At 39.7% G+C, this 25,038-nt stretch overlaps 1 pseudogene; it reads right to left on the minus strand.

Annotated features, from left to right (window-relative positions):
* Positions 1–8,676: 8,676 nt before the first annotated feature.
* LOC111892575 (AP2/ERF and B3 domain-containing transcription factor RAV1-like) lies at positions 8,677–9,328 on the minus strand (annotated as a pseudogene).
* Between the last annotated feature and the right edge of the window lie 15,710 nt (positions 9,329–25,038).

The following is a 25,038-nucleotide window of genomic DNA, read 5'->3' on the forward strand; positions in this document are numbered from 1 at the left end:
TCCAAATGGGCTAACAACACGAGTGGTGGGTTATTAGCAACCCTAGAGATTATCAGCAGTCTCAATGGGCTAACAGCATGCCTGGTGGGTTCTCAACAATCTTGGAGACTATCAACAGTCATAATGGGCTAACGGCACGCCCGAGAGTTATCAGTAACTCCAGATAGCACAAAACATGAAATATCAAGTAAGACCCAGCTGGTCAGCATGCACACATACTACCACACACGCAAGTATAGTGAGAGGACTCACCTCGATCGGTAAACAAATAGATCTCACACATGAGTTGTCGGTGCTAAAGTCCCTCCCACTAAACATATCCAAAAACCAAACCCTAATTAGAAATAAGGTAAATACTCCAACTTAGCAAGTCCAAATACCAAAATAAATCCTTAATTAAGCAAAATACATTTTGCCCTTCTAAGTCCTCAACCCTTCACAGTTGACCAAAAGTCAAACCAGTCAAAAAGTCAACAGCCAACCTTTCTTTGACTTATGCATGACGTATATCTTACTCTACGTAGGCTGTAGAGTCCTATCCATAATACAGACAAGAATCAGGCTATGTGTCGTGTAACCCAAATTACCCCCGCGTACGGCATCCCTTGCCAAACTTCATTTTAAGCACTTAACACATTAAGAAATTTCACTCAAAGCTCAGACCTGGTTCCTAATAGATTCGTAATAGATAAAGTTTCCAAACTTTATCTATTAAGATGGTCTAAACAACCAAAATCTAGTCTTTATGTGTTAAAGGGACCAAAAGCATCTTTCTCAACTAAATCCATTAAGTACAAGTCTCCAACCTGTAGATTTGAATCAATATGATGTTTAGATGGATAAAATTTCCAAATTTATCCATAAAAAGGTCACAAACTTCCAAGATCTAAACGTTATGCACTAAAATGACCCAAAAATGCTAACACAACTTGCATGGCTTAATGAACAAGGACCAAAGCACAACTTACCAAGTCTAATAAGTCCCCAGAGAGTTCCATATAACTCAAAAGGTGTTGGAGTTGCCTTAACTTCCAAAACACAAGATCAAGGGACCAAAAAGTGACAAATATGAAAATTAACAAGATCTATGAAACCAATGAGCAAGTTAAAAGCTTTTTACTCACAATGATCCAGGAATGAAGTAACCTTGTTGGATCTATACTTGAACCCTTCTTCTACACACTTTGCCACAACCTTGTTCTTCAAGATTTCACCTTCCAATGGAAAAGTAAACTAAGAAATGATGCAAGGCTCAAAACAAATTAGATGAGGCTAGAGTTTCTCAAGGAATGATCTTAGGTAATGGAGGCTGGTCATGAGAGGGTTTCCCATAAGTTAGACCCCTTACATAAGGGTCAAAACCAAAGAATTAGGGTTTTGATCTGCCGCAATTACGCCCTACGTAACCTAAGTTACGCCATACGTAGCCATTAGAAACACAATCTACACTTAGAAAAATAAGACCTACATAACTTGCCTATGCCCTACGTAGCAGCTACACCCTACGTAACTTTCCTACGTTGTGCGTAGGAGAAAACCCCCAATTTCCAATTCAACTTCAAACAACAATAACTTCTTTATTTCAACTCTATTTTAGGCGTCATTATATGTACAAAAAGGTATTGAGGAGCCCCATAATTATATATAATTACTTTTGACTTAGAACATACCGAACTAAAATCCTTAATTCATGAAAGAAGTCTGAAACATCACTTTTCCCATTTTACCCTTTGACTCCAAAACACAAACCAAGGGATTGGATCACATAAACATTATTATCAACATCCAATAGGATATAAAACCTATTCCCTTGAAGCCCAAGGCCTTTACTTGATCAATTTATTGTCTACAATCCCAAAATAAGAAACTTCTTGAAATATGATGTTACAACTCTCCTCCACTTAAACTGGATTTCGTTCTCGAAATCCGTCTTGGTTAGGATCTCTAAAACAATGCCAATTGGTAAAAACATGTCACAACGCTTAACAAACAAATAATATAAAATAAAATATTTCTCTAATGCACTAAGGGGTAGTACAAGAAAGCAGTGTCGAATCCACATGGACACGTACTAAGGTCTATGCATCTCTTGTGTGAGGCACGCACTAAATTAACATAAATTAAGATGGAAAATTTGTTGAATGATTAAAACTATTTTAACAGAAATTTATAAAAAAAACACAATTTAAACACTAGAATAAAATTCAGAAGGTAAAGTAGTTCCAGTTTCACGGTGACTCTCCTAATCTTACAAATAACCTTCAACACGATACTTGAACTGTGTAACGTTTAATCTGGTACTGAAAATCATTAATAAGATCTATCAAGTTTCTTTTATTAAAATTTTAACCAAAACAGGCTCTTTGAATCAAACCTTACTTTTTACTAAATTAACCAAACAAGCTCTTAATTAATTTAGAAAAGTAGCATTAGACACAGTCCTAGTAAAGTTCAATACTTCTCACAAGCTTAGAAGCGTAAAAACTTGTTTGATCAGTTTATATTAGAGTTAACCCTAACACAAAATTAATCAAATATTTGTTACTTTTACCAATTAATAAAGACAATTACGGATCTAAACAATTTAGATAAATGATATGATTTATTAACAATTAAAGTGGCCAACAAAAACTGAATCAAAATCAAATGTTCAACTAAACATAAAACTGATCAAACTAAACAGTGAACATAGTAAAAAATCGTGCCTAACGATTACTTGCACAAAAAGTCGAGTTGTTTGCGAAACTAAAATTTAAGGTTTTTAGTCTGACATGGCTAAAAACAAATTACAAAAAGTAAAAACGAAACCTAATTGTTGAATCTTACTAAACAAAAATAAAAATCGAATTGTGTTCTTCAGATATGTGTTTGGCACTTTAAAACCTATGAAAATCGCCTCTCAATCATCTGGAATCACGAATAGTCGAAAGTTAGGGTTGTAGGAATGTTAAGGAGGCTTGTTTATACATCCTGAAAAATTCGAGTTATAAATTCGATCGAATTTATTTTGGCACGATCGATTTTTTTTTTTGTCATGATCGAGTTTTTGCTCAAATTTCACGTTTTCTGATTTTCTCGAATTTTTGACTTCGAAGACCTAATTCGATCAAATTTATTGGAAAATTGGATCGAATTTTCCTACTTTCCTTTTTCTTCGACTGAAAATGAACTCTATTAAATCAAATTCCAAGCATTACTCAGCATCCTCCACTAGTTCCAAGCTCCAATTTAGCTCCAAAGCTCCATCAAATGCATCCTCAATGTGTTGTATTCTCAATCCTTGCTTATTTTCCCTGAATATCATAACAAAAGTGAGTAGTATGCACATTCTGCAAACATAATGAGAAACACACAATCTATAACAAAGCTAGGGAAATAGTTAGCTTTTTATAAGAAAACAGTGACAAAAACATGCTAATAGATGCATATAAAATGCAACAAACAAACCTCCCCAAGCTTAGACCTTACTTGTCCTTGAGTAAGAAAAGGATAGACATCGAAAACGGATGTGAGGGAAAAGGATAGCGAGGGAATAACTTACACGAAACTGACAGCTTAAAAGGAAAACCTAACTAACAAGATCAACAGAAAATAAAATGAACAAAGAATAAAATATGCATGCATAAACATAACAAAAAGAAAAATAAACAGAGAAACGAAAAAGAAAAATAAACAACCTTAATTAAAATTTACAAATTCTGCTCCGATGGCCCTCTTCTGTTTGTAGTGTAGAACAAATGATCAAAAGCTCGGGTCCTGATCCACTCTAATGAAGTGTAGATCTGAAAAATAAGTTCAAGATTTTTTTTAAAATTTGAAAAATGAGTTCCGAAAATTTGAACATTTCCATCATTTCCGATGTTGTTTTTAGAGGCTTAAACATGTAGATGAAGTAAAAAAGAAAAAGATTAATACCTTCCGTGTTTAATTCTGATAAAAAACGAGAATCTTGTTGAATGTCTAGTGAGTTTTCGAATTCAAAGAAATTTCAGAGAGCAAGGAAGAGATTTTTGGAGGTGAGAGTTAGAAAATGAAGCAAAGACTCAAACTTATAACAGTTCTAAAAAATTTGACCACCATATTCGATTGAATTAATTTATTGTAGCAATCAATTTTTTTTATTTCTTTTATTTTTTAAATCCGATTGAAAACCTAGACATATTAATTCGATTGATTTTTTTTTTGACAAATTCAATCCAATTTTTTTATAGAATTCTATTTTCGATTTTTTTTCAACTTTCAAAACCTCGATGACCTTATTCAATCGAATTAGGTGAAAAATTCGATCGAATGAGGTGAAAAGTTCGATCAATTTTTTTTTCATAAATTCATTTTTTTATTTTTAAAAATAAAAACAGAAACCTCTCTTTCTCTCTTGCTTTGAAAAACATGATTCTATTTTAAAACAATTTAATTAAATCCTAAAAAAATTCACACTAAACGAAAAAAATTAAGTGTTAAAACACCTGAGTTGCCTCTTGATAAGCTGCCTTTGTTTAATGTCGTTGGCTCGACGTTGTAACTTGGTTCCTTCATTTGCGGTATTTCGGGACCTCTACAAGCTCCACTTCTTTGTTCGTGACTTGGAAACCTTCATAAAAAGGTTTGAGCCGGTGACAATTAACCTTGAAAATTTTACATGTCTGTTCACTTTTAATCTCTATAGCACCATGATCAAACACATTAGTAACAACAAAAGGTCCCACCCAACAAGACCTCAATTTACCGGAAATAAGTTTAAACCAAGGGTGATACAAGAGTACCTTTTGACCGGTAGTAAATACCTTTCGCGAGATCATCTTGTCGTGATAAGCCTTCATTTTTTTCCTTATAAATCACTTCATTCTTCTAAGCATCGTTCCAGATTTCTTCAAGCTCATGTATATCCAACCTTCTTTCTTACCAACTTCATTCATGCTCATATTAAGTTTTGTGACAGCGTAGTATGCTTGATGATCTAATCCATAGGAAGCCAACACAGTTTTCCAAAAGGCGAAATTCGAATTGAAATTTTATATGCTACCCTGTGAACCCATAATGCATCATCCAAACGAATACTCCAGTCTTTCTTAATTGGGTTGATCGTTTTTTAAATGATACCCATAATCTGTCAGTTAGAAGCTTTAGCCAGCTCGTTGGTATTGTTGGATTAGATGTCTAAGCCCATAACTATTATTGGTATGTATTCGACCCTAGAGTAGCATGGTCCATTTGGGTTTCATAACACCAGGACAATTTGTTAGGATGGACTCTTGAGAGAAGGTTATATATGATTTGTTAATATATTATAAGTTATAATATATTAATATAAAATCATATGTTTTAATTAGTATTGATCAAGAATTAATTTGGAATTAATTTAGTGATCAAAAGAGACTAATTAAATCTATGGGGACTAAGTATGGTAATTAGTTATATTTATATGTGTTGGGCTTATGATCCATGTTGGACCAAGTTTATGTATGGATACATAAAGAGTTGGGCCACATGAACCATGGATCATAAAACCCATGGGTATGGATTTGGGTTATACCCATGACTCTTGGAATCCACACATATAAATACATGCATCATGACAAAAAAAGTGCGCTTTTTTTCTTAGAGAAATATGGAGGTGTTTTGGTGCATGGAATTCTCTCTCAAGAGTCACCTTTGTCCTAGTTGAGTTGTGATTCCATTTGAGGTGCAACACTTGGGGCACTAAGTTCATAAAGGCCAAAGTCTTTCTAGCAACACCAAATACATCAAGACTTCAAGCCACATAAAAGGTATGTTACTCTAACTAGTATCTTGTATTGTTTATGACAAATTGCATGCTAGTTATAGGTTTAATGCCTTGGAAACCATTTGCATGTATAATTAGTAAAAACATAGATCTAAGGTATTTAGGGTTGTATGTGCACCATAGGATGTTGTAGTATACAAAACCCAACAATGGTATCAGAGCCTAGGCTTGTTTTCAATTATACTTGATGCAAATTGCTGAAAAATTGAATTTCTGGCCTTCTGGACTATGGACTCGCTGAGTCCAAGAGGAAAATCATCCTACTCGTCGAGTAGGTTCATACACTCGACGAGTAGGAGGCCCAGAGCACAGATTTTCGACTTTTAAGGTTGGACTTGGACTAGGATCATTACCCTAAGCTGTTTTTGAACTTATAAACCTGTTTTTGATGTGGTAATAATCATGCTAATCCAATTTCAAAGATAATTGTCATAATTTTCAGATTTGTATTAGTTTATATGTTCATGCTAATTTCTTGAAGATTGATGATATGAATTATCTTGTTCTTATGAGTTGGTTTAGATTAATAGAAAAATTATGTGATAATTTTCTTTCGATCCAAATTGATCTAAAAGTTGTTCATAAAATGTGTTTTTGTAACTTGTCCTCAAGTTATATGAAAAGTCTCATTTATGATATTTAAAACTCATAAGATTTCCATTAATTATGAAATGAAGAGTCTTATTTTTTAAATGTTTTAAAGTCTTCCATAACTTGTCCTCAAGTTATGGAATTTGAAGAGTTTTTTTCATTAAAACTACTTTAAACTCATAAGTTATGGAAACCAAAAGTTTTTGAATTGTTCAAAACTTGCCCTCAAGTTTTGTAATTTGTAAAGTTTCCCCCCATGAATACTTTAATTCCAAGTTAAACCCTTAGAATTTTAAGAGTTTAAAATTGAACCCTGATACTATTATAATATTAATAGTTAATAGTTATATATATGTATAAGAACAAAGTCAGTCTTACCATTAGTAGACCTCATTCACGAAGTCGGTCTATAAGGGGGGTATAAGGTTATTGCCTATAAAATGACAGTTTAATGGGTGTCCACTCTCACCCACCGCTTCTTTGACTGGTGGAGGGTCGTTAGCCGAACGGGTAGGACAGGACATTAATTCTCCCTTCATTAAAAGTATAATGATAAATATAAAGTAACTAAACCTTATTAAAATCTCAATCTTAGTTACTTTAGGAAAATGTGAATTTGGTGCTAACCCATGAAATTACACTTTGTACCTTACCAAGTCGTTAGTGGAGCGTGTTTGGGTAACCGACACACTAACATGGACTAGTAAGAGTGGCAAAGGGTAACTTAATGTTTATCATAGATTGGTGGAGCGCATGTGGGTAACCGACACATCAACTAGGTGATAAAGTTAAGGGTACCAAGTCAATTTGCATGGAATACACCTTGTTTGTGATCATCGGCATCCCAGTCACAAACTTGAGAGGGCACAATCGAAATTTAAACATGCCATTGAAAAGTTCAATGAATTTCAAAAGATCTAGGAGTTTCAATCCAATTAAAACCCAATACCCTATTAGGTTTTCATGGTGGAAATTGGTGAATCGTAATTTGCCTACCTTAAAATATTTTATAACTTGGATTACGACATCCCTCTTCCAAGTTATAAAATATTGTGTTGGGCCTAGCCTTAATATTTCATATTGGGTGTTATATTAAAGGACTTAAATCAACTAACTTGAATTTCTCCCATTGTATATGTCTGGTTCAGACAACTATGATCTTTCCAAATCTCTTGAAACAAGCTTTCCCGTGGTTGGATCATGGGAATCATACTTCACTTCCTCCACCTTCTCCGATTATTCTCCTTAACCCACAAGTTCTTGAAAAGTTCAAGGTCACTTAAGCCCTATTGGCAAGCAAAGTCTATGTGTGCTCGCATCTTGGAGATGAAGTCACATATTGACAAGCTAGGAGAGTTAGGTGTCGAAGTCTCAAGGTAGTTGGCTGTTGATTGGGTTTTTTAGTCACTCCCTGATGACAGATCACAACATGACCCTTAATGATCTTACCTATTTACTTGATGCTGCTGAATCAACAATGATTTGGAGCACTGGTAAAGTAAATTTGATTGGAAGATCAACTTCCTAATTTCATGGACATTGATAATGGTAACATTGGAAATCCCGAAAAGCTTTCTCTTCCCAATGGAAAGGGATCGACCATAGTCAACTCGGTTGACCAAATGGTAAAGAGAAAGGCTAAGTCTGAGATAGTCCCGTGTACCATTCCCAAAGAGTCCATATGTTTCTATTGCCAAAGGAAGGGGCATTGGTTGCGAAGCTGCCCTATTTACCTGAAAGATCATAAGGTTGGTAAAGTCAAAAGGTTTGACTCTACTTCGGGTAGAGTCCACTATCTAACTCTATTAAGTTTCTATTTTGAGATTCTTATTACATGATGTGACTAGGTCGCATTTTGATATTTTAAGAATCAAAGAGAAGAGAGGAATCTTAAAGGAAGAATATGCTAATTCTGATCACGAAGATGGATTTCGATTCCATGGTTTGGTGATCAGAATTTTGAGCTGTTGCTTAACAGTTGTGATAGATTGCCTAGGAATAAATAAAAACATTGTTTTCATATGCATTTACATTGTAAGGATAAGTTTTTTCCGCAAGTTTTAAAATGGGTAAATGTCACTATAGAGCATTCAACTATCGTCATTTATCCTATTTGGTCACTAAAGTATTTTTTTGCCCAATAGGTCATTAAACTTACAACTTACAGGTCTATTAAGTCATTTTCGTTAGTTTTTAACAGATCTTCCGTTAACTAGTAATTATAATATACAAAATGGTCCCTATGATTTCAATATCTTTCGTGGTTGGTCCTTTACTAGCATCGTTCGTCACTTGCACCACTACCGTTCTTGAACATGTTGTAAAGTTGCTTGTTCTTGAATATTAGAGCTACCTGACCGGTTTTTTGTCTTCCAGTCGATGTAAAGTTTCTTGTCTGAACCCATGGATATCTGAAAGCTCACGATGTCACCATCTTTTAAGTTCTTTTCCTTCACAAATCGGCTCCAACCTTTGCTTAAAATGTAGCTCTGGCTACTATTCAAGTATGAGTAACGAAATCACGAAATCTCCATACTTTCATCCCGATGTCTTCGAAATGTAAAAGAACTCCTTTGGAAGTGCTTCCACTTTGCAACGGTAAGTGCTTCTCTGCATGCTGCTTTGGTATCACTAACTAGTTTAGTTTTCCGACGTCGCTGGGGGTGACTGTCTTCTCAAAAAGTTGTTCCCGGGCGTTGACCAAGTTTTCGTTGGGGGTGACTGTCTTCTCTTACTTTGTTCTAGCTCATCATTGTATGCGTGTTTCCTCAACAAAGCGACGATATCAACTTTTGAATGAGAATTAAAGAAACTAGCTTCCAACCCTGCTTCATCGGTGTCAAGAAGCATGCTGCCCCCACCGCCGATCAGTGGAAGCGTAGTCACCGATGCTGCAACTGTTGAAGTTGTTTCTGTCGTTGTGCTTTGATTATCAGTAGAACTTCCTTCCATTGTAATTAGTGTTCTTGAAGGAGATAGAAGCTGGAAGAAGAATGAGGTTCTATATATAGAGAGAGAAATATGATGTATATGAAGTGGGTGTAAGAGAAAGGTTGAGTATAATAGTTGACGGGGTTGCCTAATGTAACAGCCCGGAATCTCAGGTATTATTAAATTATGTTTTTTTGGGGTGATTTAAGAGGGGACTCGGCGAGTTGGACCCTAGACTCGCCGAGTAGGATCGCAGACTTGGTCGCGGGATCGCGACTGGACTCGACGAGTCCAGATATGGACTCGGCGAGTCGACGCTGTTTAGCGAAAACCCTAACCGTTTAGGTTTGGGTCGTATATAACGCAGTATATGCCGTCATTGTTCGTCTTTTAGTCGATTGAGAAGAACCCTAAGCGGCTGTGAGCATCTAGAGCAAGATTGAAGGCCATTGGTGACTTGAAGAAGTTGTGGTGCAAGGAGGAGAAGAGTTTGGCTAAAGGAACTGCAAGAGATTCGAGTTCTGAGGTTTGGGGACACAGAGGGTGCGTTATTCAGGTATCATTCGGATCATTTCTGTTATTTTGATGTGTGCATGGATCTAGGGTTTATGGAACCCATTTGGTGATTAGATGGATTATTACCTTGTTACCCAATCGATTATAACCTTGTATTAGGACCTTTAGAGGTCCAGAAGGTCCCATGTTTGTGTATTCGGGACAAAACTTATCTCAGGAAGCAGTTTGATCGACTGCATGGCGTAGACTCGCCGAGTCCGATGAACAGACTCAGCGAGTAGCTTGGAGATTTACTGGAACTCGTCGAGCTGTTCTTCAGACTCGACGAGTGGAGTCGGGGTGGCCCCGCGATTCTTCCAGGAGTAACTCGTCGGGTCGAGGAGGATACTCGACGAGTAGATAGGGAATCTCAGAGAGTTGGAGGACGTCTAGACTCGCCGAGTCGCCATGGCACTCGCCGAGTCCGGTCGAGTTGACCGTTGACCAGAGTTGACCTAAGTCTGACTTCTTAGGGATAGTCGCACTTAGAAGATATAAGTGTTAATGAGATATGTGATGTTATAGGGAGGTTGTAGCTCGTCGGATTGTGCACGGGTCATTTCAGGATTTGCTAGCTTTCAGATTTTACGAGGTGAGTCTTCTCACTATACTGTACCCGGAAGGGTTTGACTGTGTGACCGGAAGGTCGGATATGATATGTGATATGTATGCTATATGTGGTAAGTTATTTGTTATATGTGTGCTATGTATGTCATGGTCCGAAAGGCGATTATATCATGGGCCGGAAGGCAATATGTTTTGGGCCGGAAGGCGATATGTTGTGTGATGGACCGGAAGGTCGGCGTGGGTAGGACCGGAAGGTTTACCCAGCAGGGACGGAAGTCCCCTGAGACACATGGACCGGAAGGTCAGGGCCTGGAAAGGCGTATGTGCGTAAGTTGTATATCGGGGAACTCACTAAGCATTTATGCTTACAGTTGTTGTGCAATATGTTTCAGGTACTAGCGAGGACCGTGGGAAGGCGCCGGCGTGATCGATACACACTGAAGAATGCTTTTATGATCTTGGGGTTTTGGATTATTTGTATTTGACAGAATACTTAAACTATTTATTCCTTGTGTTGAATGGAAATAAATATATTTTTGAAATAAAAAAAAATGGTTTGAAAATTCGTGTTGTTACAATTGGTATCAGAGCCTTGGTTTGAGGGATTCGGGTGCACCTTCGGGAGTAACTGAACTCAAACCGAGGATTTGAGGAAAACTTTTTAAATAAAGGCATAAACTTTTGTAAATGGTTTTGTGGTAAGCAAGAAAGAAGCAGTGTGTATGATCAGTCAGCGCCCGAACGGTAAAGATCCCCAAAATACCTTACAATATTATATGATATGAATTGTTATGCATGCTAGAAGACTAGGTATCCATGATAGGACTAGGGTGGCCTGATTTGTGATGCCTTAGTCTAGGGAAGTTTGCCTATATGAGATGCGTTGCTAGTATGCGGGTAGATAGTGCATATCAGAAGTAGAGTACTCACTATCCGGAGTTTGGGGAGGAAGACTTGGGATGAACGCTGATGCGGTGTGGTCGGTAGTATTGGGCCCGTACTACCGAGGACACCGGGTCAGTGGGAGACCCAAGTAAGAATCCTTGGATGTCGGGGACTGAGTAGGGTTGCGTATCGAGTATGATTATACTCGATGGAGTCTCTGATGGTTTTATGTTGTATTTCAGAGACATCATGGTTAGACCACGCCACGGAGCGAGTACGAGCGGTGTGAGTGACGAGGAGATTCGTCAGATGATTCACGAGGAAGTAGCGGCGGCGATCCGGGCTGAGATCCCGGAGATGTTTGGGTCTATTAAGACCACCCTGATGGAGACATTTGATGAGCGGTACGCCGCATTGACTGAGGCTGCAACCGCTGCAGCTACCGCAGCTGTGGCCGCTGCTAGGCCACAGGAGGGTGACTCGTTGCTGTTCCGAGAGTTCAGCAACACGAAGCCACCAGAGTTCGATGGGACGCAGGATCCGATTGCTGCGATGAGGTGGATCGCGGATATAGAGGGGTGCTTCTATACTTGTTCATGCCCGGAGCACCTGAGGGTACGGTTCGCATTGAACCAGCTCCGTCTGGGAGCGAAGGACTGGTGGAAGTTCGTGACGGCGAACTTCACTTTGGCAGAGACTACAGTAGTAACATGGGAGGGGTTTACTGCCATGTTCAGAGATGAGTACATTCCCCCGGTGGAGAGGGAATGATTGGTTCAGGAGTTCTTAACCCTCAAGCAGGGTACTGATTCTGTTGCGGTGATCACACGAAAGTTTCATGAGAGGGCGATGTTCTGCCCCAAGCTGGTGTCCACTGATCAGGCTCGGATGAGCCGGTACTTGGGAGTGTTGAGGAGAGATATCCGGGAGTTTGTGTCAAACTCCACTTACCATACTTTTTCTGAGCTTCAGGCGAACGCCAGGAAGCACGAGATCGAGTTGGAGACCCAGGCCAGGGAGGAGGCCGAGTCTCAGCGGGTAGACCGGCGACCGGCTCAGTTCCAGCCGGCAGCCAAGCGGATAAGGTCCGCCGATGCGAGCAAAGGAGGTTCGAAGGGCCGCACTTGTGGGAAGTGCGGCAAGGGTCATGAGGGGGCGTGTCGATCTGGTGCTTGCTACAAGTGTGGCAAGGAGGGGCACATTGCTAGGGAGTGTCCCAAGGGATTTACGGTTTGCTTTCATTGCAACCAGACAGGCCATAGGAAGGCCGAGTGCCCTCAGCTTCTTCAGGGATCTGCACCTGCTGCTGGAGCTACTGCGACTCGACCGGTGAAGGCCGAGGCCCCGAGGGCTCGGGGAAGAGCCTTTCAGTTGACTGCGGAGGAGGTCCGCGCTGCGCCTGATGTCGTGGCAGGTATGTTGTAATTCATGTATTTATTTTAAATGTCGAGATGTTATGCTTATGTTATTATATGCGTAGGTACTTTCCTTGTGAACTCTGTGCCTGCCTTAGTGTTATTTGACTCGGGTGCGAGTAGGTCCTTTGTGTCCTTAGTCTTTAGTCAGCATATCAGCGTTAGTCGTGAGTCGTTGAGTCGACCTTTGAGGGTTTCTATAGCTGACAAGAAAGTGATTTGTGCCACGGAGGTTCTTTGGGGATGTGTGCTAGGGATTTTCGGGGTGGAGTTCCCGATTGACCTGATTCCTATTGCGATGGGTGATGTCTGTGTCATCGTGGGCATGGACTGGTTGAGCCGATTCGGCGCTGTCATCGACTGTGAGCGTCAGTTGGTGACTATACGAGACCATGGTGGGGGAGTTCTTTCGGTGTACGGCGAGGGTACCCGTTTGGGATCAGCTTTTTGTTCGGCCGCTAGGGCGAGGCAGTGTCTACAGCAGGGCTGTAAGGGTTTTGTGGCGTATGTGATGGATACGCGGGAGGTTTCCGAGAGACCGAAATCAGTTGAGGAGGTCCCTGTGGTGCGCGAGTTTCCAGATGTTTTCCCCGAGGAGCTGCCGGGAGTACCTCCTGTGAGGCAAGTAGAGTTTGGTATCGATCTGGTTCCGGGGGCCGCGCCTATTGCTAAGGTACCTTATCGTCTTGCACCTCCAGAGATGCAAGAGTTGTCCTCGCAGCTCCAGGAGTTGCTGGGGAAGGGATTCATTCGGCCGAGCAGCTCGCCGTGGGGAGCACCTATTCTGTTCGTCAAGAAGAAGGATGGTTCACACCGGATGTGTATTGATTATCGGGAGTTGAACAAGTTAACGGTCAAGAACCGTTACCCGTTACCGAGGATCGATGATTTATTCGATCAGTTGCAGGGAGCGTCTTGGTTTTCCAAGATCGATCTGAGGTCAGGGTACCATCAGGTGAGAGTACGGGATGGGGATGTCCAGAAGACAGCGTTTAGGACGCGATATGGGCATTATGAGTTTGTGGTGATGCCTTTCGGGCTCACCAATGCCCCGGCTGTGTTCATGGATCTCATGAATAGGGTATGCAGACCGATGTTGGATCGGTCAGTGATTGTATTTATCGACGACATTCTGGTGTATTCTAGATCTAGAGAGCAGCATGAGGAGCATTTGAGGGAGGTCCTCGAGGTATTGAGGTCGGAGAAGCTTTATGCAAAGTTCTCCAAATGCGACTTCTGGCTGCGGGAGGTCCAATTTCTAGGACATGTTGTCAATCAGAAAGGGATATTGGTCGATCCGGCCAAGGTGGAGGCGGTGATGAGTTGGGAGGTGCCGAAGTCACCTTCTGAGATCAGGAGCTTCCTTGGGTTGGCAGGGTATTATCGGAGATTCATCAAGGATTTCTCCAAGATCGCAGTGCCACTCACCAGATTGACCCGGAAGGGTGTTGCATTCTCATGGGGGCCCGAGCAGCAGACCTCCTTTGAGACACTTCGCCAGAGGTTGTGCGAAGCCCCGGTATTAGCTCTTCCAGAAGGGATGGAAGATTTTGTGGTATATTGCGACGCATCAATTTTGGGACTGGGTGCAGTGTTGATGCAGAGGGGTCATGTGATAGCTTATGCGTCGAGGCAGCTGAAGCCTCATGAGGCGAGATACCCCACGCATGATTTAGAGTTGGGAGCAGTAGTGTTTGCTCTCAAGATTTGGCGTCACTACCTGTATGGGGTTCGATGTACGATCTATACGGACCATAAGAGCTTGAAGTATTTGATGGATCAGCCCAACCTAAATATGCGTCAGAGGAGGTGGCTGGATGTGGTCAAGGATTATGATTGTGAGATCCTGTACCACCCAGGTAAGGCTAATGTGGTAGCCGACGCGTTGAGCCGCAAGGCGGAGAGCACTCCATTGCGAGATGTATGCTTGAGACTGACTGTGATGACTCCTGTATTGGATGCTATTCGTGGGGCACAGGCCGAAGCGGTGCGACCAGAAATGCAGAAGAAAGAGCGGGTTGTGGGGTTAAATTCAGAGTTTGTTTAGGATGGTCGAGGGCTTATGACGTTTCAGGGCCGGATTTGGGTACCGTTCGTGGGCGGTACACGTATTACTTTGATGGAAGAGGCTCATAGATCGAAATTCTCGATCCATCCCGGTGCTACGAAGATGTATTTGGACTTGAGGAAAGAGTATTGGTGGCCTTGTATGAAGAGGGACGTCGCATGGTTCGTTGAGAGGTGCTTGACCTGTCGTAGGGTTAAGGCCGAGCACCAGAGACCGCATGGAAAGTTACAGCCATTGGAGATCCCCGAGTGGAAGTGGGAACAAATCACTATGGATTTCATCACCAAATTGCCGAGGACTGCCAGGGGAGTTGATGCAATTTGGGTGATTGTGGATAGGTTGACGAAGAGTGCACACTTCCTTGCCATCAGTGAGAGTTCTTCAGCGGAGAAGTTGGCGGAGATATATGTAAGAGAGGTGGTATCTCGGCATGGGGTGCCGATCTCGATTGTTTCAGATCGTGATGTGCGTTTCACTTCCAGGTTCTGGAAGAAGTTTCATGAGGAGCTGGGTACCAAATTGCATTTTAGTACCGCATACCATCCCCAGACAGACGGTCAGAGCGAGCGGACGATTCAGACGCTGGAGGACATGCTTCGAGCGTGTGTGTTAGACTTCGGGGGTAGCTGGGATGCATATTTACCCTTAGCAGAATTTTCCTACAACAACAACCATCATTCGAGCATTGGTATGCCACCTTTTTGAGCTGTTGTATGGTAGGAGGTGTCGGACCCCCATTTGCTGGGGAGAGGTGGGACCGAGAGTGATGGGCAGCACGGAGATCGTGCTTCAGACGACAGAGCAGATTTAGCAAGTTAGACAGAGGTTATTGACCGCCCAGAGCCGGCAGAAGAGCTATGCAGACAGGCGCCGATCCGAGCTTAAATTTCAGGTTGGCGACTTTGTTCTCCTGAAGGTCTCTCCTTGGAAAGGAGTGATTCGATTCAGGAAGAGGGGCAAGTTGGGTCCCCGGTATATTGGGCCATTTCGTGTGATTGCAAGGATAGGCCAGGTAGCCTATCGGTTGGAGTTGCCAGCGGAATTGGGACAGATCCACGACACCTTTCATGTGTCGCAATTGAGGAAGTGCATAGCCGATGAGTCGGTGGTGGTTCCATTAGAGGATATTCAGGTGGATGCGAGCCTGAATTATGCTGAGAGACCAGTAGCTATCAGGGATCGGAAGATCAAGGTTCTGAGGAACAAGGAGGTACCCCTGGTGTTGGTACAATGGCAACACCGTAAGGGATCGGAAATGACTTGGGAGCCGGAACGTGAGATGCGGGAGCAGCATCCGGAACTATTTTCAGAATGAGACTTCGAGGGCGAAGTCTAATCCTAGCGGGGGAGAGTTGTAACAGCCCGGAATCTCAGGTATTATTAAATTATGTTTTTTTGGGGTGATTTAAGAGGGGACTCGGCGAGTTGGAGCCTAGACTCGCCGAGTAGGATCGCAGACTTGGTCGCGGGATCGCGACTGGACTCGGCGAGTCGACGCTGTTTAGCGAAAACCCTAACCGTTCAGGTTTGGGTCGTATATAACGCAGTATATGCCGTCATTGTTCGTCTTTTAGTCGATTGAGAAGAACCCTAAGCGGCTGTGAGCATCTAGAGCAAGATTGGAGGCCATTGGTGACTTGAAGAAGTTGTGGTGCAAGGAGGAGAAGAGTTTGGCTAAAGGAACTGCAAGAGATTCGAGTTCTGAGGTTTGGGGACACAGAGGGTGCGTTATTCAGGTATCATTCGGATCATTTCTGTTATTTTGATGTGTGCATGGATCTAGGGTTTATGGAACCCATTTGGTGATTAGATGGATTATTACCTTGTTACCCAATCGATTATAACCTTGTATTAGGACCTTTAGAGGTCCAGAAGGTCCCATGTTTGTGTATTCGGGACAAAACTTATCTCAGGAAGCAGTTTGATTGACTGCATGGCGTAGACTCGCCGAGTCCGATGAACAGACTCAGCGAGTAGCTTGGAGATTTACTGGAACTCGTCGAACTGTTCTTCAGACTCGACGAGTGGAGTTGGGGTGGCCCCGCGATTCTTCCAGGAGTAACTCGTCGGGTCGAGGAGGATACTCGACGAGTAGATAGGGAATCTCAGAGAGTTGGAGGACGTCTAGACTCGCCGAGTCGCCATGGCACTCGCCGAGTCCGGTCGAGTTGACCGTTGACCGTTGACCAGAGTTGACCTAAGTCTGACTTCTTAGGGATAGTCGCACTTAGAAGATATAAGTGTTAATGAGATATGTGATGTTATAGGGAGGTTGTAGCTCGTCGGATTGTGCACGGGTCATTTCAGGATTTGCTAGCTTTCAGATTTTACGAGGTGAGTCTTCTCACTATACTGTACCCGGAAGGGTTTGACTGTGTGACCGGAAGGTCGGATATGATATGTGATATGTATGCTATATGTGGTAAGTTATTTGTTATATGTGTGCTATGTATGTCATGGTCCGAAAGGCGATTATATCATGGGCCGGAAGGCAATATGTTTTGGGCCGGAAGGCGATATGTTGTGTGATGGACCGGAAGGTCGGCGTGGGTAGGACCGGAAGGTTTACCCAGCAGGGACGGAAGTCCCCTGAGACACATGGACCGGAAGGTCAGGGCCTGGAAAGGCGTATGTGCGTAAGTTGTATATCGGGGAACTCACTAAGCATTTATGCTTACAGTTGTTGTGCAATATGTTTCAGGTACTAGCGAGGACCGTGGGAAGGCGCCGGCGTGATCGATACACACTGAAGAATGCTTTTATGATCTTGGGGTTTTGGATTATTTGTATTTGACAGAATACTTAAACTATTTATGCCTTGTGTTGAATGGAAATAAATATATTTTTGAAATAAAAAAAAATGGTTTGAAAATTCGTGTTGTTACACCTAAGGTAAAGGGTGGTGGTTGTCGGAATTGGACAGTGGTGACGTCGGTGATGAACTATGTTGGTATAAGACCAACCACAAAAGAAACTGAAATCATAGGGACTATTCTTGAAAATTATAATTACTAGTTAACGGATGATCTGTTAAAAATTAACGAAAATGACTTAATAGACATGTAAGTTGTAAGTTTAATGACCTATTGAGCAAAAAAAATACTTTAGTGACCAAATAGAATAAATGATGATAGTTGAATGGGCTATAGCGACATTTACCCTTTTAAAATAAATGAAAAGTTTTGATTTTATTTATTTTAAGTATCCTTACAATGGAATTTGTGAAAAAATTTTGTTTATGTGATTCCATTGATAGCAATATTGGAAAATGGATTTGATTCTTTCGTTTTTGGTAGTGTCATAATTTACCAAATAAGGAAAGATTTTCATCCCCCAAGTTTTAGTTGGATTGAAACTTGGAATCATGCAACTTGTATTGTATGATGAATGAGAATTTTCATCTTTGGAAAATTAAGACTAATTCCTTGTTCACATGTATATGTGAGTCAAAGGACTAAGGGATCGAGTACACATTCTTATGCATTAGTCAAGTCCACCACAAAGATCGATAATACTATTCATCATGATTTACTAAAGCTTAGTAAATATGGTTATACTTACAAATTTAAGTATAATTCTGCAACATTGGAAAAGTTTCAATGTATAACAGAACGAATGAGAAGAATCAAATTAGGCAGAAAGATAAACGTTTCTCAAATCTGAAAAGATGGGAGAGTACTTTAGTATCATGTTTTATGATCATCATATTGATTAAGAGACCATATCACAATTTTATCCTCTAAGTACATCTTAGTGCATTCCTATGGCTAAGAAGAGGAATCATGAATTATTGAAATGGTTAAATCAAGAAGATGAGTCATATTTCGTTCCAAAACAATTCTTAGAGTAATACTCCAAGGTTGTAACTTGAGTGACATATCTTAAATAAGGTTTATAACACCTGTCAAATGTAGAGTAAAATGTTTTCTACTCTTGTACACCTGAAATTGGTAAGTTGTGATGTTTTGGATAAAACAAAGACCAACTAAGGCCAATTGTGTGAAGTGTTTGTCTTGATAAGAATCCGCACTAACTCTTGAATATTTGTTTTGTCAAGGAATGGTTCTTGACAAGAGAATCTTATATGTCAAGAGGTCAGTGGGAGTCTTAAAGATCTTGAAAAGTTTCAAGAACTAATCAAGAATAAAACCTGTTGTTTATCACTAGCACAGGACTTGAGGTTTGTAACCTGTCGTGTTGACATACTCTTATTTATGTGCTCATTCCAGTTAAAGTTGACTATGCATCTGAGTTCTACAAGTTCTCAATTATTTGCATAACTACTTGGAAGCAATGGCAGGACCTTGTGCTTCCAGGTGGCAAGAAGTTAAGATTGAACAAGTTCAGTCCATATGAGTTTTGATTTTTCACTAATCTCCTCTTGTGGTTATGAGAAATTCACATGGATAGGAACACATACACCATAAAATCTAAGTTTTATAAGGTTTCTCTCCAATTCATGAAAACGATTGTGAGGAAACACTTTCACTAAGTAGATTTTTTAAGTAGATAGCAATTATGATATTTGCATTCTCAAAGTCGTTAGTGGAGTGTGTATGGTTAACCAGCACACTAACATGGACTTGTGAGAAATGGCAAAGGTCTAAACAATTGAGACTATGATTATGACATCCCTTTTCATAGTTCTAAAAATTGTTTAGACGCACATGTGAGCTATCTAAGGAAATGTGTATGATTTTGATAAAGTCTTATCAAAGCATCTCATATCAGAAATCTGAACTTTGGTAAGAAACTCAATAAAGTATTGATTTCTAAAAGTCTAGCTAATTTCTGGATACATGTCAAAGCTAGTGGGAGCATAAGTGTTATGCTAATAATTATCATGTTAGTGGGAGCATGATTATTATGTTAGGTGTTGCAAGTTAGCAATGTTAATTATAGAAAAACAAAAGTTTCAATTTGCAAAATGTACTTTGCAGGGTTTGAAAAGTTCTTTTGCTATAATTAAGGGAGAGGAAATTATACTTCATTTCAATTCTAAAAGCTTAGATTGTGAGTTTTTAATCAAATTTAGTCATAATTTCATTATTTACGTTCAAAATTTTGATTATGATTACGGCATCCTTTTTCATAATCTGGATTATGAAAACATGACAAATAGAAATGGAAATATTATAGCAAAAGACTGGTCTAGTATCATGTCTTCATGTGAGACATCATGAATCGTGTCCCATATACTTCGGATATAGGATCGATTACATGTGCTGTAATATTCATTTGTTCTATATTTTTCCAAATTCCTAGGGCATTAAGAGGGAAACATTACTAGAACTGGATATGACTAAAATGATTAAGCAATAGTCGAGGACAATCTGAGGTTTACCAAAGATTGGTTGCTCATGGACAATTGGAAGTATAGTGTTAATTTTGGGAAGGACCATATTAACATATTCTGAAAGGAGGCAACTCTTATTCAGAAGTGATAGTTAGAGTGTGAATATGGAAATGTTTCTTATGTGGAAATTATTCATTAAATATGTGTATGATTAGAAAAATTAATGCAAGAAGGATGTTCATAGGAATGTACTTTGAATTCGAGACTTCGTTTTCATGGAATTGATCTCCATTGGTATACTTTGTAAATGTGTGTTGCCAAGTCTTTGTGACTTTTGTGCATAGTCATTACAAGAGGATCAATGCATATAAGTTTAGAATCTAACAGATTTCGGGAAATGGCAAAGAATCTTGTATTCTCACATTTGCGGTAAGGATTTGGAATTGTTAAATGAGCATCATTGGAATCATGTTCAATTGATCTATTTCACAAAGTAAGGATCATAGACAAACATAGTGTGCATACTTAGAGTATGTCATAACTGTTGTTTGGACAACCATAGTGTGCATGCTTGGAGCATGGCATGACTATTGTTCTGATTCAAGTATAAAGTTCATTAAATCGAAACATTATACAATGAATAATGTGTAATCAATATGGTGATAAATAAAAGGTGTTATATATATATATATATATATATATATATATATATATATATATGTATGTGTGTGTGTGTGTGTGTATATATATATATATATATATATATATATATATATATATATATACGTTCTGAGACCATATTGGATTCGATTATTCTTGTGTTTCACTTTGCATGTTTTGACTTCCTGAATAACTAGGTTATTCAAACTCTCCACAGTCAATCATATGTTGGAAGTAGGTATGAATCAAGACTGTCATGAATTGGGGTTGTAGATGTCTAAAGTGTTTAGACATAGCAAAAGTTGTTGCAACATTCATGAGTGCTCCTGGAATGAGATTCGAGTATTGGATTAAACCCACGCTCATTTGAATCACTTCATGGATTTTATCACGAGTGATCATGAGACGATAATATCTTATATTCTTCAAACGGAGATGTATGAGTTGTAGTTGCGCGTCAGTTGCACATTGACATATGTAAACGCAACTAGTAACTTGGTTGTTATAAAACGTATCGTTGTGTGTAATTTGATGAGTAAGCACAAGCGAACATTTGGGTCGAAGTTTATCCATTCCTTTTACCTTGTAGGGATAAAAGCGATATCTGTAGCCCTCTCGATGATTTAGTGATGACAAACGTAAGTGCTGGGCCGGGCCTGGACTGCTTCGATTTGTTTAATTAGTCAGTCGTCATAAATCGGAAACCGGGAAACAACAGATGGAAAGAGAGTATGATTATAATCCATGTCTCAGTCCATATAATATCTAGAATGGAGGAATATATGATCCCTTATCTAGTGGACAAGTCATTGACTAGGTCAGAGTTCGAAAATGACTTTTAAGAGCTACGATTGCTAGTCGAGATCTTGGAGTCATATTCAATAATAGTTTTAGACTTATCCAAGAGGGAGACTGTTGGATTAGATGTCTAAGCCCATAACTATTATTGGTATGTATTCGACCCGAGAGTAGCATGGTCCATTTGGGTTGCATAACATCAGGAAAATTTGTTAGGCTGGACTCTTGAGAGAAGGTTTTGTTAATATATTATAAGTTATAATATGTTAATATGAAATCATATGTTTTAATTCGTATTGATCAAGAATTAATTTAGTGATCAAAAGAGACTAGTTAAATCTATGGGGACTAATTATGGTAATTAGTTATATCTATGTGTGTTGGGCTTATGATCCATGTTGGACCAAGTTTGTGTATGGATACATAAAGAGTTGGGCCACATGAACCATAGATCATAAAACCCATGGGTATGGATTTGGGTTATACCCATGACCCTTGGAATCCACACATATAAATACATGCATCATGACCAAAAACGTGTGCTTCTTTTCTTAGAGAAATATGGAGGTGTTTTGGTGCATGGAATTCTCTCTCAAGAGTCACCTTTGTCCTAGGTGAGTTGTGATTCCATTTCAGCTGCAACACTTGGAGCACTAGGTTCATAAAGGCCAAAAATTTTCTAGCACCACCAAATACATCAAGACTTCAAGCCACATAAAAAGTATGTTACTCTAACTAGTATCTTGTATTGTTTATGACAAATTACAGCTAGTTATAGGTTTAATGCCTTGGAAACCATTTGCATGTATAATTAGTGAAAACATAGATCCAAGCTATTTAGGGTTGTATGTGCACCATATGATGTTATAATATATAAAACCCAACATGTATGTGGGTGATAAGCAGTTGACACCCGATGCGTAACACCATATTTCTTCAGAACAACTTCGAGGGTGCGGTTATAGAAATGCGTGCCCCAGTCACTGATGATGGACTTTGGTGTCTCAAACCCAAAAAAAATATTGGTTTTAATGAAATCAACCACAACCTTCGCATCATCTATCCGAGTAGCTTTTGCTTCAACCTATTTCGACACATAATCCACTGCTAGCAAGATGAACACAAACCCAAACGATGGTGGAAATAGACCCATGAAGTCTATGCCCCAAACATCAAAAATTTTGCATACTATGTGGAACATCTTGACATTGAGATATTTTCATTTTAAACCCTAAGTATGAGAATTTATTCATTTTAGACTTTGGAAGTGAATTAATTTCAAAATTAGACTAAAATGACATTTTCGTAAATTATAGGAGCTGGGAGCAAACGTTGGGCGTAAGTGGCCAGAGTGCAAACCCTAATTTTTAGGGTTTGGATCCTATTTAGACATCCTTAAGTCCCAAACATGTCTTCTTTCATCAACCTCCAACCCATTTTCCTCCCCAAGCAAACCATAATCCACTCTTTGAAGGAGAGTGGAAGAAGAGAAGATCATCTTGGAGAAGTGGGACTCTTTGGATCCAGAATAGCAACACCATTTGGCATCATTTGGAGGTAAAAAGCCTTGAAATAGATGAATTTATGCTTAGATCTAATTAACCATGAGGTTTGTGTCCCTTTGGTCCCATTAGTTGGTATTTTGAGTATAAGCTACTCCAATCTATTTAAGCTGCCCTTTCAGATGTTTTTGGGTGTTTAGAAGCATAAAAATGTGGTCTTGATCATTATTTCCCTTCCATTCATGGGTTACAAGGTCTTAATGGGTTAAGTAGTTGGTGTTTTTTGTGTTTGGGCACTTAATGGCCATTCAATACCATAAAGTTGGAAACTTTATGGTTAAGGATGTCATTCTATGGTTGGATCTGGATTGTGGACAAAATAGATTAAGGATTAAGCTCTTCATGGAGAGGAAAACACTTAGCCGCGAACGTTGGGCGTTCCGAGGAGCATTGGGCATTCGAGGTAAACCAGCTTGATTTATGGTCAAGATTGTGTATGTAGAGCGTACAAGCTGAGTATGTTGGGCATACTCAACTGCATGACCAAGTTTGACTTTTAATTTTTGGAATATGACCAAGATTTGACCAATTTTAACCGAATGGTATTTTGGGTATTTTAATAATAAGTTAAGTTGGGCTATGATTTGAATAATAGGTGAAGGGTAGAACCAGCATTCGGAGCATAGATCTGTTTAGCTATTTGTTCAGACTGAGAGGTTTGTTTTCCTCTATGTACTTGTGGGTCAAAGGCACCAAGGCCATCCTGTTCGTTCGATAACCTGTTATATATTGATCGATGATATGTTGAGTATGCGGTAGATCTGTATAATTATATGATAGCTGATGATAGACGTTAGACTGGTAGATCTGTAGTACTACTCGTGATTATTTGTTGTATGAGTATTTGTGTGCTGAGTATGCTTGTTTTTTGTTATATGTCGACATGTTATGTTGGGGTTGAGACTACTACTTTGTGCTGACAGTCAATAGATCGGGGCAATCCAACCGTAAGGTTGTAATCCGGGGCATTCCAACCATATGGTTGTGGGCCGAGGCATTCCAACCGAAAAGTTGTGGGCCAAGGGTAATCCAACCGGGAGGTTGTGGACCCGATATTTGTTTGACTATATGTTTGTGTGGTGGTAATTTGGGGGAACTCACTAAGCTTTGGCTTACAGTTTCAGGTACTTTAGAGGACCATGGAAAAGTGAAGGCATGATCGTACACATCTTCTTATTTTATGACATTAGATCTTGGGATACAATGATTTTGAATAATAATTTTGAAACAATGGTTTTGTAAACACATTATGGATGAAATTGGTTGTTTTTGAAAATTTCTAAATTTTTATGATTTTTGGGATGTTACAAGTTGGTATCAGAGCCTTAGTTTGAAAGAATTGGATGAACATTCGTGTGAATCCAGACTCAAACTAGGGAACTGTAAAAGTTTTTTTTAAATGGTTTTTAAAATTGTTTTCAAAAGTAACCAAGGAAGGATGCGATGTGTACGATCATCCGGAGCAAGGAAGTATACTCCAAGTTACCCACACTGCTATTGGTATTGTGTTTATGGTAGAACAACATGCTAGTGGTAGGCTAGGGATATTCGGGAATTGCATGATAGAATTTCCTGATAAATGATGCCTGATTGACTAGGGTTATTTGTTGTATGAAATTGACATCAATACTATAGTTGCTTAGTGTATGCATCATAGTTGTATATAACTAAGATTCTATAGCCTGGGAATGTTTGGTTTAGCCTTATTTTCTGTTCTTGATTGATGAAGGGCTTAGGGTTGAATCAAGTATTCGACTGTATATAGGATCCAGTGTTATGTATGATTAACATACACGAGTGCTGCAGGGTTGGTGGAAGTTTCATGGATGAGTAGATATGTGAGCAACCAGCCAGATGAGAAGTGTTTAGTCGCTCTCGAGAGAGTGAGGATAGGACATATGTGTATCTTAGTTGTTGTATCTGTT

The sequence above is a fragment of the Lactuca sativa genome, chromosome 5 (assembly GCF_002870075.4).
Source record: "Lactuca sativa cultivar Salinas chromosome 5, Lsat_Salinas_v11, whole genome shotgun sequence".
NCBI lineage: Eukaryota > Viridiplantae > Streptophyta > Magnoliopsida > Asterales > Asteraceae > Lactuca > Lactuca sativa.